Source organism: Lutjanus erythropterus, chromosome 3 (genome assembly GCF_056507025.1).
Source record: "Lutjanus erythropterus isolate fLutEry1 chromosome 3, fLutEry1.hap2, whole genome shotgun sequence".
NCBI lineage: Eukaryota > Metazoa > Chordata > Actinopteri > Lutjaniformes > Lutjanidae > Lutjanus > Lutjanus erythropterus.
The window spans coordinates 42,048,004-42,063,405 of NC_139319.1; the positions used below are offsets into that span (position 1 = coordinate 42,048,004).

The window sequence follows — 15,402 nt, forward strand, 5'->3', positions numbered from 1 at the left end:
ATTACCTAAATATTTCATTTTAGTTGTTGTTTTTTCCTTTTTATTTGATTGAAAACTCTTAAAATTGTTCTCACCTCAGATCACATTTATTGCACATCAAGAGAAAAATGACTTGTCAGCGGTGGTTTTGGAGATATAACTTGTGTCAACGTAGCCATGTGACAAGATGCCCAACTCTCCCCTACTCGAAAAAAAAACGTCATTAAAAATATTTTCCTTCCTCTGCCGCATTTTGATGAATTTGACTCCTGACGGATTTTATCCTGTAACGTTTTCTTAATTTGTTGAAATGAAATTCGGGTGTCTATTCTGGTTGCTGCTAAAATGCACCGAGTTCTTTTCCTTGTTAGTTATTTTTTGTGTAGTTGTAGAAGTGTTTTTGAAAGAGTCGACAGCTGTTTGTCTGAAGGTCTACATGTTGTTTATTCTTCCTCTGTATTTCTCCAGGCAGATTTATAGTGAATTTGACTCACTGTTGATTTTCTTCTGTAAATTCAAAATGTTGTTAATTTGTTGAGAGAATCTCAGGGTTCCACTCTGGTGTCTGTTAAGGTACACTGACTTCATTTCCTCTCCTGCGCTTGTTCGTTATTTTGCTGACCTGAACTTCATTTCTGAAATAAAGAGGCAAGAAAATAGAGCACATTTAAATCTTTATTTTTATTTTATTTAAAGCGCTGCAGTGACTTGACTGCAGACGGTAATTCATTATGGACAAAATGACAGAGGGAAAACATGGTGACTATTGGATGTTGAAAACATCCAGAAAAGTCATTAAAGCAAACTAATCATCTGTTTCTGGAATAATATTTCAGCGAGTGTATTCATATTAGAAAGTGCGGGGAAGAGACAGCAGGACGTTTTCTCTGGTGAACTTTGAGTGCGTCATGACGGACAAACTTCCGTGGGATCAAAGTAGAGTAGATAATCCAGTCACGAGTGAGAAGATGTTGAATTAAAGACCACAATTGTAATGAGTTCATATATGTTAGACCGAAATGTTGTGACTTTGAGTCTTGATCGTGTTATTTATTCTGCTGTAGTATCATTTCATCACGAGGTTCAGTAAATATTTACCTGAATAATGCACTATAACTGTTTATAACAAGACATGAATGTTAAGTGGAGACAAGTGAATTGATTAATACGCGCGCGCCCCGAAACTCCCTTGCTCTTGTTTCCAGGGCAACACCCCGTTTAACCTACGTTCCCGCGCGCATGAAAACAATGGATGACTTTAACGTCCTTTTAAACGTTAAGTCGTATAATGAATATATAATATGTTTGTTGTTAATAAGGACAATAAAAAGAGGAAGAGGCTCTTTAATGATGACGTGGTGGCTCTTAGAAGAGCCTTTTGTGTGAAAGTTTGTTTAAAGTGATGACAGCTCACTTCTTCTTGGGTGCTGCCTTCTTGACTTTAGGCTTGGCAGCCTTCTTAGCGGGGGCTTTCTTGGCTGCGGGGGCCTTCTTGGGGCTCTTGGTGGCCTTTTTGGGGCTCTTGGTGGCCTTCTTGGGGCTCTTGGCTGCTTTCTTGGCCGCCGCGGGTTTCTTGGCCTTCGCCGGAGACTTCTTAGCGGCTGCTGTCTTCTTTACGGTCTTGGGTTTTTTAGCCGCCGCGGGTTTCTTGGCTGCGGCCTTCTTGGCTTTAGCAGCGGGTTTCTTGGCTGCAGGCTTCTTGACTTTTTTCGGCTCAGCCGCCTTCTTGCTCATCTTGAAGGAGCCGGAGGCCCCGGTCCCCTTGGTCTGGACCAGAGTTCCCTTAACCACCAGCTTCTTGATGGCGGTCTTGACGCGGGCCTTGTTCTTGTCCACATCGTAGCCTCCGGCAGCCAGAGTCTTCTTGAGGGCGGCCGCGGACACGCCGCTCCGCTCCTTGGATGCGGCCACAGCTTTGACGATGAGTTCACTGACGCTGGGACCAGTCCTCTTCGGTTTGGGAGTCTTCTTCTTGGCTGCTTTAGCCGGAGCGGCGGCGGCTGGAGCTGGAGCTACTTCTGCCATTTTCTCTCTCAATGATCTGATCCTGATCACGACAACACGAGTCTGACTGGACTATGAAGAGTCCAGAGCCGGAGGCTGCACTTAAACACACCATGAGAACCGTGGAGACTCAGTCCAGGTGCCCGTGGCTCCTCTGAGCGGTGTGAATGTCGTGTCACTTGTGTTTTCTCTTCATCGATAAAAGAGTCCAGACTAAATGTGGGACAAGTTCTGAAGACTGACAGTGAAGGAGTCGATAGTGGACTTGTGTCTCTTCATATTGACGTCATGCAGAGCTCTGATGCTCTCTGCTTTTTCTTTGAGGAGCCTCTAAAACTCACACATTCACCGCCGCGTCCAGCGCTGCTCAGACACTTTTCTCACTCATTTCTCTCCTAAAATGTTTGAAAATCCATCCGAGCTCCATCAAAAGCCGTTTTCAGCTGCTCCACGTGTTTGTTCACAGACTCCAAGTAAAAACAAGCATCTGTTGATCATCACTTTGTAAGAAAGTCAAGTTATTCTGGTAGCAGCAAACACACTGATGATGGCCGAGGCTTCTGGTGCCAGACTTGTATCAGAGCTGCTCACTGAGGACGACTTTTCATTTCAATCAGCTGTTAAGTTCTACTGTTAATGAACAAAAACATGTTTTTAAATGTAACAGTCACACTGATGAATCCTGAATGTTACAAAACTTCTTTAATTCTCACACAACAGCTGTATTATACTGTATTGTTTTGTTTGTTTGTTTGTTTTCACATCATGTTTTGTGTTTCCATTAAAAACCTGCTGACTTTCCAACCTGTCTGTTTTCTTTTGCTGCCTTTGTGAAGCACTTTGTAATGTGGACTTTGAAAAGAGCTCTATAAATAAAGATGATTAAAATGACATTAATGTCACTATTCATCTTTAGTGTTTAGTCACAAACTAATAAAAACACCTTCACCTCCGCAGGTTAGTGTGTGTGTGTGTGTGTGTGTGTGTGTGTGTGTGTGTGTGTGTGTGTGTGTGTGTGTGTGATTTTTTTGTAATATTGGCTGCTCAATTTTAAAAACCACAGAAAAATTTCAGACTATTGTGTTAATTCTTATGAATTTTGCTTCAAAATATGTGTTGTCATGGAGATGATATTATGTGATGGAAAAGACCACATGTGTTAGAAATGACATGTGACAAACAACATTGTTGAACAATGTTGACTTTGATTATTTCTGACATAAAATAATATCCATTTTCAAAGTGAACGTTGTTGACTAAACTTAAACCATTAATACTTTTAAGAGCCACCTCACTCTCTCTGAAGACACTCTTCACTCTTCTATTATTATTATTATTATTATTATTATTATTATTATTATTATTGTTATTATTAATATAACAACAACAATAATAATAATTAATAATAATAATAATAATAATAATAATAATAATAATAATAATAATAATAATAATAATAATAATAATATTATTATTATTATTATTACTATTGTTATATAGCAATAATAATAATTATCTGAAAATGTTTTTTCTGACAGATGTGTTAAGTCCCAGCAGTGAAATTTTTCTTTTGTTGTTTATATCAAGTATTATTACATATTCTCAGAGGTTCCTAAGTGGTGTTGTAACAATATTTGTGAAGCATTCTAATTAACGCAGTAGGTTTCCCTAACTACATATTTAAAAAATAAAAAATCATCGCAGCAGCAAGAAAAATGCCCTTGTAATATAGCCATACACTAATAAAAGTATTTGATAGCAAAATAAAATAGTAATGGCACGTGTAATATTATTTTTCACATTTACTGTTCATGCAGGGTGTGTGTTTGTGTGTGTTGTGTTGTGTTGCTCTTATGGGCCGAGGACACAGAGCGCTTGAATTCATCACTTAACAATCAAACACCTCTCATCATTAAGACACTAACTTGCGGATCTACCATCTGAATGAGACACACAACTATGGCAAGCTGACCGACTCGTTTTTTATTTTAAATGCATAAAAGTACTACATAAATTTTGTTTATTGCATCAAGACTTTTTGACTTTGTCAGGAACTTCTATTTAAATACTACTACTACTACTAATAATAATAATAATAATAATAATAATAATAATAATAGTAATAATAATAATAATAATAATAAATTATAAAATGCTCTTGTTAAAATTATGACCTTTGTGTTGTTAGGGTCGGTTTCGACCCAGTTATAATATAAGATTATAAAAACAATAATAAGTGCCAAAACTGAAATCATAAACAAACTATCAGCCAACAGCCCACAGCCAGCTGTTCCTCCAACTACTTGAGCTTCAGTTAGGGGCTTCTCTCTTTGCCTGTTTGACCAAACAAAGACGGACATGTCCAGGTACATAAGGCCAATTTACTTTAGGGTTGGTGACTTGCAGAGTACACATCTCCAGTTTACAGCATGCAACAATGAGAAGATTTACTATAAGGACAGAAAGACAAACACATTGTGCTTCACCTGCAAAAAATATCTCTGCAAAGAACACACTTAAAGTGTCACTTTTTGCCACACATGCATCTAAACACACGCATACACATGCATGTTGTTGCACAGAGAGACTTTTTATGTACCTAGTACAAATGAATTGTGCCTCTTCTGCAAAAAATAGCTCTCAAAGAACACACTAGTATCACTTTTTGCCACACATGCATCTAAAAATACACAAATACACATGCATGTTCTTGCACATAGAGTTTTTATGGAACTAGTACTTGATTTCTGTTGCTTTGATTTGCTTGATTGGTTGTTGTTTGTTTGACCTTGCAAATCTACATTTTGTATTATTACTAGTTCTGCGGCAAGAAGGTCCTGAGTTTGAATCCCCCAGCTGGCTGGGGCAGGGCCTTTCTGTGCAGAGTTTGCATGTTCTCCCCGTGTCTGTGTGGGTTCTCTCCAGGTTCTCCAGCTTCCTCCCACAGTCCAAAGACATGCATGCTAAGTTAATTGGTGACTCTAAATTGCCCAAAGGTGTGAGTGGTTGTCTGTCGGTGTCAGTCCTGCGATGAACTCATGACTTGTCCAGGGTGAACCCTCACCCAGTGTCAGCTGGGATAGACTCCAGGCCCCCATGACCCTTTGGGAATAAGTGGTTACAGAAAATGGATGGATGGACACCAGTTCTACTTTTCATTTTGTATTTGTATTAAGTTCTATTTTTGAAAAGAAAAAGACTTGTTTTTTGCCTTTTTCTTGATGTAAATATATATGGGTCAAAATTGACCCATAACACCATAGATGTTACTATAGTCAATAATATTAAAATTAAAAAAAAAAAAAAAAAAAAAAAAAAATTGAACATTTAAGACATGTGTTCTAATACCCCTCAGTATCAGTCAGGTAACATAAAAACCTTTTATTTATTTATATAATTCTCTTGAGGTTCATTTGACAGTTTTTTTATATTGAAAACAAGGGGTACGCTGTCAAAAGAAAGGCCCAGGGGCCACAACAAAAATATTAAAACCAAACTTTTCATGGATAGGGAAGCCTAACAAGGTAAACAAGAGATAAGAAACAAACTGGATTATAAATAATTGTTTTTAGGGTATTTTATGGCTGATTCAAGACACGGGTCAAAACCGACCCGTTAACATAAGAGATAGTAACGGAAAGCTAACACAAGAGGAAGGTTAACATTTAATAGCTAGGCTGGATATGTATTGCAAATATCTGTAATTCATTTTTTCCTATTCAAAAATAACATTTCAGATTTCCACAAAGTAATTCTTCCTATATACAATTATCATTTCAGATATCCACAATGTAATTTTTAATAGGACAAATGACGTCACTTTCCCCATTCATGTGTAAGGGGTTTGTTATTACAGATATCCTTAATTAAATTGCAGATATCCACAACTCGCATTGCAGATATCTACATATGAATTATAGATATCCCTAATTCCATTTAAAGATATCTCCAAATGCCCTCAATTCAAGATATCTGCTTTGTTTTTCGAGATATCTTAAAATGAGTTTTACCTAGCCAGAATTACATTGTAGATATCTTGAGTTGGAATTACGACTAGTCAAAATTATGTTGTAGATATCTCTAGCTGGGATTATGGATATTCATAATTCAGATGTAGATATCTATAATCGGATTGTGGATATCTTGGAAGGGATTCGAATTGGAGATATCTTTTACCTGCAATCTACCAAGTCAGAATTACATTGTAGATATCTTGTATTGGAGTTTTGACAAGGCGAAATGACATTGCAGATATCTGTAAAAGTGGGAGGCAGGAGCAAGTGGGTGGTAGGAGCGGCTTATATGGCCATAGGGCTTCCTATTCAATCAAACAAATTCCTTGGCGATAAGCCCGTTCGTTTTCTTCTTCATGTGCATTTCTTCTTCTAACACTGTTCAAATGTTTTGTTTACTGAGCCAGTATCCAATGGAAAGCTTGCCATAATAATGAGCAACGAATGGGAATCCTCGCATGAGCAACGTCTTGCACAACAATTCTGACTAGTCATAATTACGTTTGAGATAACTTTAATTTGTATTCCGCCTAGTCAAAACTGAATTACAGATATGTGTAATTGTCATTTAGGATGTGTGACGAGTCGAGTGTCGGTTTAAGTGACGTCATTTCGAATATCTGCAATTCTGTTTTGACTAGTCAAAATTGAATTGCTGATATCTCTAAATGTACTTTTGACTAGTCAGAATGAAGTTATAGATATCTTCAATGAAAATACTTAGTCATAATATAATTACAACTAGTCAAAATGAAATTATTCATATCTATAATGTTAATTCCGGATAGTCAAATTTAGCTATTAAATGATAAACCGGCCTGCCATAAGCTCTCCCTCTTTCATTCAAACAAAAGTCAGTAATGGTGACGGCAGGAGATTATAATTAGAAAGAGAGAAATAATTCCAGGGAGGCTTTTAATGTTGGATTGTTTTTATCCAGGTGAAAAGTACCACATAATAAATGTATATCTGCCCCTTTTTGTTTTTGATTGTACTCAAGTGTGTGTGTGTGTGTGTGTGTGTGTGTGTGTGTGTGTGTGTGTGTGTGTGTCAGCGTCTGTGACGTCACAGACTTCATTTGAAGATGTTCCTCTGATGACGCATCAACATTCTAGAACCTGGTTAGAACCATATATAACAGGGAGCCTTTAGAACACTCAGGACACACACAGCTTCAGAGGGTCAAAAGATGCAGTTGGACTGGACAGGACTTGGTTTTCATTAAGAGGTAAGGTAAGAACATGCTTCTAATTACGGGGAAGCTAAGAGGAGCTCGGCTCACCTGAAAAGATCATCAACTCCCCTGAAAGTCTAATCTGGAACATTTGAGGGCAGCTCTAAAACATGATGCTCCTCAAATAATAATAATAGAGAAAATATTCCAATGTTGTGAGTTTATTCACACATTACATTATAATTTGTGAACATTAATTAACACTATGCTCTGTGAGCTGTTGTGTGTAGCAGCCTGACAGCTGTGCTGTCCATGGTCCTGACACGGAGCAGAGGTGACTGACACACAGACACAACATGTTACTTACTTCGGTTCCTCTTTGATTTTCCTTGTTGCAAACTGAACTTTGGGCTCTAATTCCACTTTGTCCTGATTCTAACAACCAACAGACAGAAAGGAAACGACAGGGAAGTGAAGAGAGAGAGAGAGAGAGAGAGAGAGAGAGAGAGAGAGAGAGAGAGAGAGAGATGCACGCAGCAGAACAGCTGTGATACTTTATGAAGTCCTACCATGTAAAAATAAATGTGAGTTCATTTTGATTGAAGAACTCTCCACATTAGTTTACATTCATAAAGATCAGACCATGATGTTAATATTGAAGTATCTGGAAGTATCTTGACGTACGTCTTGACGAGCTTTTTTCTGCTTCCGCAATACGTGTTTGAAGAGAGTTAAATGGAATAAAGAAGACATGGACGTGAGGAGGGAGTACTGATGCAGCTGTTATTTAGACTCTATGAAAGGTTACTGAAGTATTAACTATCTGGAACAGTATCAGTAACATGATTTTCAGAGTCATTCATAAACTGGCCGCACTGACGGCACTGGCTGTTTTACTGCTACATATATATATATACACATACTTTAGTTTTACATTTTTTTAAAAGAAAATGTAAAACTAAAGTATGTCCAAAAATAAATAAATAAATAAAAATGACTGATTTACCATTGAATTTGAAATTTTTGATGGAGCTCGGGTACATTTCCAAACATTTTAGGAGAGAAATGAGTTTGAAAAGTGGCTGAGCAGCGCTGACATCAAGGTATCAAGGTCATTTTTATCATTATACAACACAGGCTTACACAACAAAATGGGAGTTGTAGTTCCTTCATGCTGAATTCAGAATGGAACCAAATAAAATATAAAACTAAATAAAATAAAGCAACTTTTACACTTAAACAGCCAGGAAATAATTCTGTATTGCATTTTGTTAATTTGCATCAGGTTGAATGTTAACAGCAGCAAAAAGGACAAGGTGTTGATGATAATATGGTGGACGTCTTCACAGAAGAAGTTCCACATGTGGAGAACATTGTCCATCATCTTTGACTGAGTTTGTGTTTGAAGCATCATGATACACAGCCCACCTCCCCTCATCCTGCTCCAGTCTTGCTTGTTGTGTCCTGTCAGCTCAGAGTTCAGTCCCCTCAAGTGCAACAGCTTGATCCTGTGATGTAGCAGCAGCCTGTACTACGAAGCAGGTTCAACATACCCAGGGTATCTTTGAGTGATCTGACTCGACTAAATCTAACAAAGACCATCAAGGAGAAGCCGTCACATGAAGCTGGTTATCAACTCTGTAAGTCACCCCAAGTTTTCCCAATATAGACACAAACATGTTCACATAAACAGGGTGGCATTTGTAGTATCTCACCGATCGCAGCATCGACAAGACTACTGACAGCACACAGGCATATTTTACAAATGAAGAGCAAAGTAAAAGTAAAATATTTGTGACACAAAACATTAATCACACATTAAAAACAGTTCAAGGCGTAAGTTAAGAGCGGGTATTTTGAATTGTGGGTATTTTCATAAGGGTGCCTGATGTTTTCAGCTGGACACAGGGCTGTATAATATCACTGCTCCATCAGTAGAGCACGAGTACATCTGACCATCATTACATTTGTGTATTCAGTTAAATGAATGTTCTGCTTAGATATAGACTATTCTTATTTCTTATGGTGTGTGAGAGTTATATATGATTTAATACATTTAGTCATCATCTGTCTGTCATCTGATCTGTAGACACATGATTAAATGTATTGAATTATATACATGTGAGTGCAGCTTTCTCTTTTTTATATGGGTACATTTAGAATAACACACCAGTCCATCAGAGCGCAGTATAAAACTGACTTGGGAGCAAATAAAAAGTCAATATAAAAACATCAGTCAAAGCAGTCAGTAGACTGACTTTCATGGCTTTATAAGTACAACAAGTACAAGGCTTTAGTGCTTCAATCAGTCTGTGTTGTAGGATGAAATTGGTTTATAAAAGTACAATGAAGTAACACTTTTCCCTCCTCTGTACACTGAGAATGAAATTAATTTCATCTTTGACAAAGGTTTAGTCTTAATATCACACCTTTATTCAGTTTAATACACAAACATATTTGTTCTTGAGTGACATCATCAACATCAGTCATGATGACAACAGGTTTGGATCAAATGAACAGTTGTAGACACATTTTAAACTCACTAGGTGGCAGCACCTCTCAGCAAAAGACAAAAGACATCAGAGGACTGAGACAACTTTGTTCTAATGATGTAAAATTGACACTGTAAAGAATTTCTCTGTAAAAACAGTAAAGTGCTGCCTACAGAGCGGAGCGCCAACATGGTTGAAAAGAAAGTACATTTGGCCTCAACATAATATTCTACATGATCCAAGAGGTTCACACAGTAACTGTTATTTTACATTTATTTGTTTTTTATCTGTTTCTAACATTTGTGACCCTGAATGGACAATTTAATATGTTTTCTGTTGTTATGCTAACGTGTCGGGACCTGTCTATATCAGATATTCATGTGAAAGTCTATTGTTGAGCCTGTCTAAATGCTGGACATTTGTTGAGAGACTTTAAAATAATAAGAGATTTATTTTTCAAATTCTTTTTTATGTATTTTATTTTTCTAGTTTTCACGGTGTCTGCGGAGGATAAAGACATGGAATAAAACTCAAAAAGACATCTGTATGATGCGTGGCCATTATTTTCCTTGGACCGGTGTAGTTACAATCCTCACACTAGCTTACTACTATGTTATAGTGCATAAAAATATTAATGTAAATGTTCAAATCTTTGTTGAGTTAGGATGTAAATTGTTTATCTTAATATATGTTGTATTGTTATTGGGAGTGACAATTATAACATGCACATACTGTGAAAAAATCAAAAAGGGAACACATCTCAAGTCTGTGAGGACAAAATACTCACATTTCAGTTATTTATTTGTCTCACATCACAAAAACAAACGCTTACGCGTTTCAGCACAAAGCCTTCATCAGAGCGTTTGTAGTACTATGCAGGTTCAATTTGATAATATACACAAGGTCAGAGAAAGAACACAGCTGGGGGCGGGACCCAATTATTTAAGAACCAATCACTTTTCTTTATCTATGCCTCAAATAACTCCCTTCCATATAACATTACGTTTCACAGAACATTATTACTGGCCACTTTTAAATTCTGCCTTGCGTGTGAAAAATAAAAAAATAAAAAAATAAATAAATAAATACATAATAATAATAATAATAATAATAATAATAATAATAAATCAATAAATGAAAAAGAAAACAATAAAATTAAATAAATAAATACATGAAATGAAATGAAATTAATTAATTAATTAAATAAATAAATAAATAAATAAATAAATAAATAAATCCTAACCCAAAAAACATTTTAGACTGAAATCATCATTAAGTCCATTTGGTGCCATAGTGTTGAGTGTGTATATGCAGAACATTTCTCTTTGGGCCACTTTCTTTAGAATATCTCCTCCTCCAGTGGGTATCGTGACTTTCTCAATCCCACAGAACCTCAATGAAGAGGCTGAACTGTGATTAGCTTCAACATAATGTTTTGTAGTTGAATAATCCACATTGTCTGTACCGTTTGCAGTTTTGTGCTCAGATATACGTTGTTTCAGGGGTCGTTTGGTCTGTCCCACATATTCTAGCCCACAGGAACATGATAACATGTAAACCACATGGGTCGACTTACAGTTTATAAATTCCCAAATATGAATTTTCCTCCCTGGGGATGATTAAATGATTTTGTATTTGTTGTATTATTGCAGCAGGCACAGTTACCACATCCATACATACCAGTTGTTGTCAGCCATGTGGTTTTGATTGATGACGTGTTTTTGTGCATGATAATATTTTTGATAGTAGGTGCTCTTCTAAATGAGAAAAGTGGTGCATACTTCCAGAAGTCCTTCAAAGATGGTTCTACTTGAAGCACATGCCAGTCTCTCTTGATGTCAGCGTCTCTAAAATGTTCCAGAAGGCTTTATAAAATTCAACAATCAGGCCATCGATGCCGGGAGTCCTCCATCCTTACATACTCTGCAAAGTAGTGGGCAGCTCCACCATCTGTAGTGACCGATCAGGCTGTGAATTAGTCTCCTTAGAGACCCGAGACAGTTTACTGCAGAACCCCTCAAACAGTGCATCATTCTCCTCATACTCACTGGTGTAGAGGCCCCATTTTCGGACATTCCGGATCCAAAGGTACCACAATCGAGTCTCTACAGGCTCTGCACCCCCATAATTTGTCTGCACACACACACACACACACACACACACACACACAGAAGTGAACACATCAAAATGTTAGGTGGCTGTGATGTCATCAAAGGGAATGTGATGACGTCACAGATCCTGTGCTTTGATCTAGCATAGGCTCTGTGATGCCATCAGTGTTAGGTGATAACCCTACCAACATGTTATTATCATACCTCAACAGCTTTTCAGGGGATAACTTTTGAAGGGAAGGTGGTAGAGACTTGAAACCAAGCTCTGCACCCACATTTATGAACATTCCGGATCCAACGGTACCACCATCGAGTCTCTACGAGGTCGGGAAGTGGGTCACCCAGAACCTTGAGAACTCTGGTGCATACCTTGACAGGTTTTCGGGGGATAACTTTTCAAGGGATGGTGGTAGAGACTTGAAACCAAGCTCTGCACCCCCATTTGTGGACATTCCGGTTCCAATGGTACCACCATCGAGTCTCTACGAGGTCGGGAAGTGGGCCAACCAGAACCTGGAGGACTCTGGTGCATACCTCGATGGGTTTTTGTGGATTAACTTTTGAAGGGAAAGTGATACAGACTTTAAACCAGGCTCTGGACCCCCATTTTCGGACATTCCGGATCCAAAGGTACCACAATCGAGTCTCTACAGGCTCTGCACCCCATAATTTGTCTGCACACACACACACACACACACACACACACACACACACAGAAGTGAACACATCAAAATGTTAGGTGGCTGTGATGTCATCAAAGGGAATGTGATGACGTCACAGATCCTGTGCTTTGATCTAGCATAGGCTCTGTGATGCCATCATTGTTAGGTGATAACCCTACCAACATGTCATTATCATACCTCAACAGGTTTTCAGGGGATAACTTTTGAAGGGAAGGTGGTAGAGACTTGAAACCAAGCTCTGCACCCACATTTGCGGACATTCCGGATCCAACGGTACCACCATCGAGTCTCTACGAGGTCGGGAAGTGGGTCAACCAGAACCTTGAGAACTCTGGTGCATACCTTGACAGGTTTTCGGGGGATAACTTTTCAAGGGATGGTGGTAGAGACTTGAAACCAAGCTCTGCACCCCCATTTGCGGACATTCCGGTTCCAATGGTACCACCATCGAGTCTCTACGAGGTTGGGAAGTGGGCCAACCAGAACCTGGAGGACTCTGGTGCATACCTCGATGGGTTTTTGTGGATTAACTTTTGAAGGGAAAGTGATACAGACTTTAAACCAGGCTCTGGACCCCCATTTTCGGACATTCCGGATCCAAAGGTACCACAATCGAGTCTCTACAGGCTCTGCACCCCATAATTTGTCTGCACACACACACACACACACACACACACACACACAGAAGTGAACACATCAAAATGTTAGGTGGCTGTGATGTCATCAAAGGGAATGTGATGACGTCATAGATCCTGTGCTTTGATCTAGCATAGGCTCTGTAATGCCATCAGTGTTAGGTGATAACCCTACCAACATGTCATTATCATACCTCAACAGGTTTTCAGGGGATAACTTTTGAAGGGAAGGTGGTAGAGACTTGAAACCAAGCTCTGCACCCACATTTCTGGGACCGCTATGGGCTTTCACCAGAGTTTCCTCTGGCTTCGTCCTGCCCAGGCATAGTTCACCATCTTTCGGGTCCTATCGTACGCGCTCGCGCTCCACCTCCCCAACGGCGCGGGCGAGATGGGCTGGTGGTGAGCCCTCATTCCATACACCACATTTCCCACGTCCACCCATCAGATGGGGATTCGGTGCTGGGTTCTTCCCTCTTTGCTCGCCGCTACTGAGGGAATCCTGGTTAGTTTCTTTCCCTCCGCTTAGTAATGTGCTTAAATTCAACGGGTTGTCTCGTCTGATCTGAGGTCGTAGACGAATGAAGGTTTTTCTGTCCAAAACCGTGGCGTGGCCCTCCCACCCCCTAGAGGGAGGGGAAGGGGCTCACGTGCTCTGGGATGCCGGGGGATAACCCTTCTGGAGACGGAGTGCGCCGCGTCAAGCCAGTGGGTTCCCCCTGCGCCACGACCGCCCAAACACCGAGGGCATTCCCCGAACCTCGGACCCCCACTGGAGCGTTCTTGTCGGAACCAGGTCGCACATGTAACGCGGGCAGCGCGGACAGACAGGGTCTGTCCACCGGCAGCCGTGCCCGACTCATGCGGGGTCCAACGGGGCGCCCCTTCCCTGTGGTTGGTCCCCGGAAGAAGGAAGGAGAGAGGAACGGGAGCACTGGAGCCAACGGGTAGACGGAAGGGCGGGGGGCCGGACAGGCCACGCTGCAACTGCAACCGGGGGGCGAGACTCCCCAGCCATCTGCGCTTAGGTGGACGAAGGCAACGGATGCCTGCGACGGCCCCAGCCACGGAAGGCGCGGGAGGAGCGCCTTTCCGATTGATGTCAAAGTGACCCTCAGACAGGCGTAGCCCCGGGAGGAGTGTCGATGATCAATGTGTCCTGCAATTCACATTAGTTGTCGCAGTTCTTGATGCGTTCTTCATCGACGCATGAGCCGAGTGATCCACCACTAAGAGTTGTCAAGTTTTTTTTTTTTTTTTTGGTTTGTTTTTTTTTAAGGCTGCAGTTCGGAGATGACAGGGTTTTCGACAAGGGTTCGACAGGTAACTCCTGGGTGCTCCATCCCGCTAAGCCACCCGCTGGGAGCGGCGGGGGGGACAGACCAGGATAAGAGACATTGAACCCCCCTCCTAACCACGGAAGGGAGAGGAGAGTTGGGTACCCGGAGGCGCGCGGAGGGCGGCCAGGGCGAAGATGTCGCACCACGCTGGAGGTAGAGGTTCAAAGGTTTCGGGCCCGGATGGGGCGAGCGGACACGGGAGCTGCATCCATCCCCACCGATCCATGACCGCGTGTCCAACACGGCGAGTCCGTCAGCCCTAGGAGCGGTCCGAGCGGGGGCGCAGCGCTGGTTCGGAAGGTGGAGGGGGCAGGCGAGCATTCCGGTCGACGGGTTCCGGACCCAGACGATAGGGTGTTGGACGAGGCGGAAGCCGGCACGCTGGCAAGTAGCACCCAGCCGGGGGGGTTGGAGCCCCTTTCGCGACCTTTCCATTATTCCTAGCTCCGGTATTCAGGCGACCGGGCCTGCTCTAAACACTCTAATTTTTTCAAAGTAAACGGTTCGGACCCCGCGGGACACTCAGCTAAGAGCATCGAGGGGGCGCCGAGAGGCAGGGGCTGGAACAGACGGTAGCTCGCCTCATGGCGGACCGTCAGCTCGATCCCGAGATCCAACTACGAGCTTTTTAACTGCAGCAATTTTAAGATACTCTATTGGAACTGGAATTACTGCGGCTGCTGGCACCAGACTTGCCCTCCAATTGATCCTCGTTAAAGGATTTAAAGTGTACTCATTCCAATTACAGGGCCTCGAAAGAGTCCTGTATCGTTATTTTTCGTCACTACCTCCCCGAGTTGGGAGTGGGTAATTTGCGCGCCTGCTGCCTTCCTTGGATGTGGTAGCCGTTTCTCAGGCTCCCTCTCCGGAATCGAACCCTGATTCCCCATTACCCGTGGTCACCATGGTAGGCACAGAAAGTACCATCGAAAGTTGATAGGGCAGACATTCGAATGAGACGTCGCTGCCAC

The 15,402-nt window shown here is 41.1% G+C and overlaps 3 pseudogenes; all 3 read right to left on the minus strand.

Annotated features, from left to right (window-relative positions):
- Positions 1-1,335: 1,335 nt before the first annotated feature.
- LOC146330756 (histone H1 pseudogene) lies at positions 1,336-2,547 on the minus strand (annotated as a pseudogene).
- An 11,652-nt stretch (positions 2,548-14,199) lies between these two features.
- LOC146330757 (5.8S ribosomal RNA) lies at positions 14,200-14,329 on the minus strand (annotated as a pseudogene).
- Positions 14,330-15,076: 747 nt separating this feature from the next.
- Positions 15,077-15,402, minus strand: part of LOC146330758 (18S ribosomal RNA) — a pseudogene marked incomplete at both ends in the record, with an annotated part of 621 nt that continues 295 nt past the window's right edge.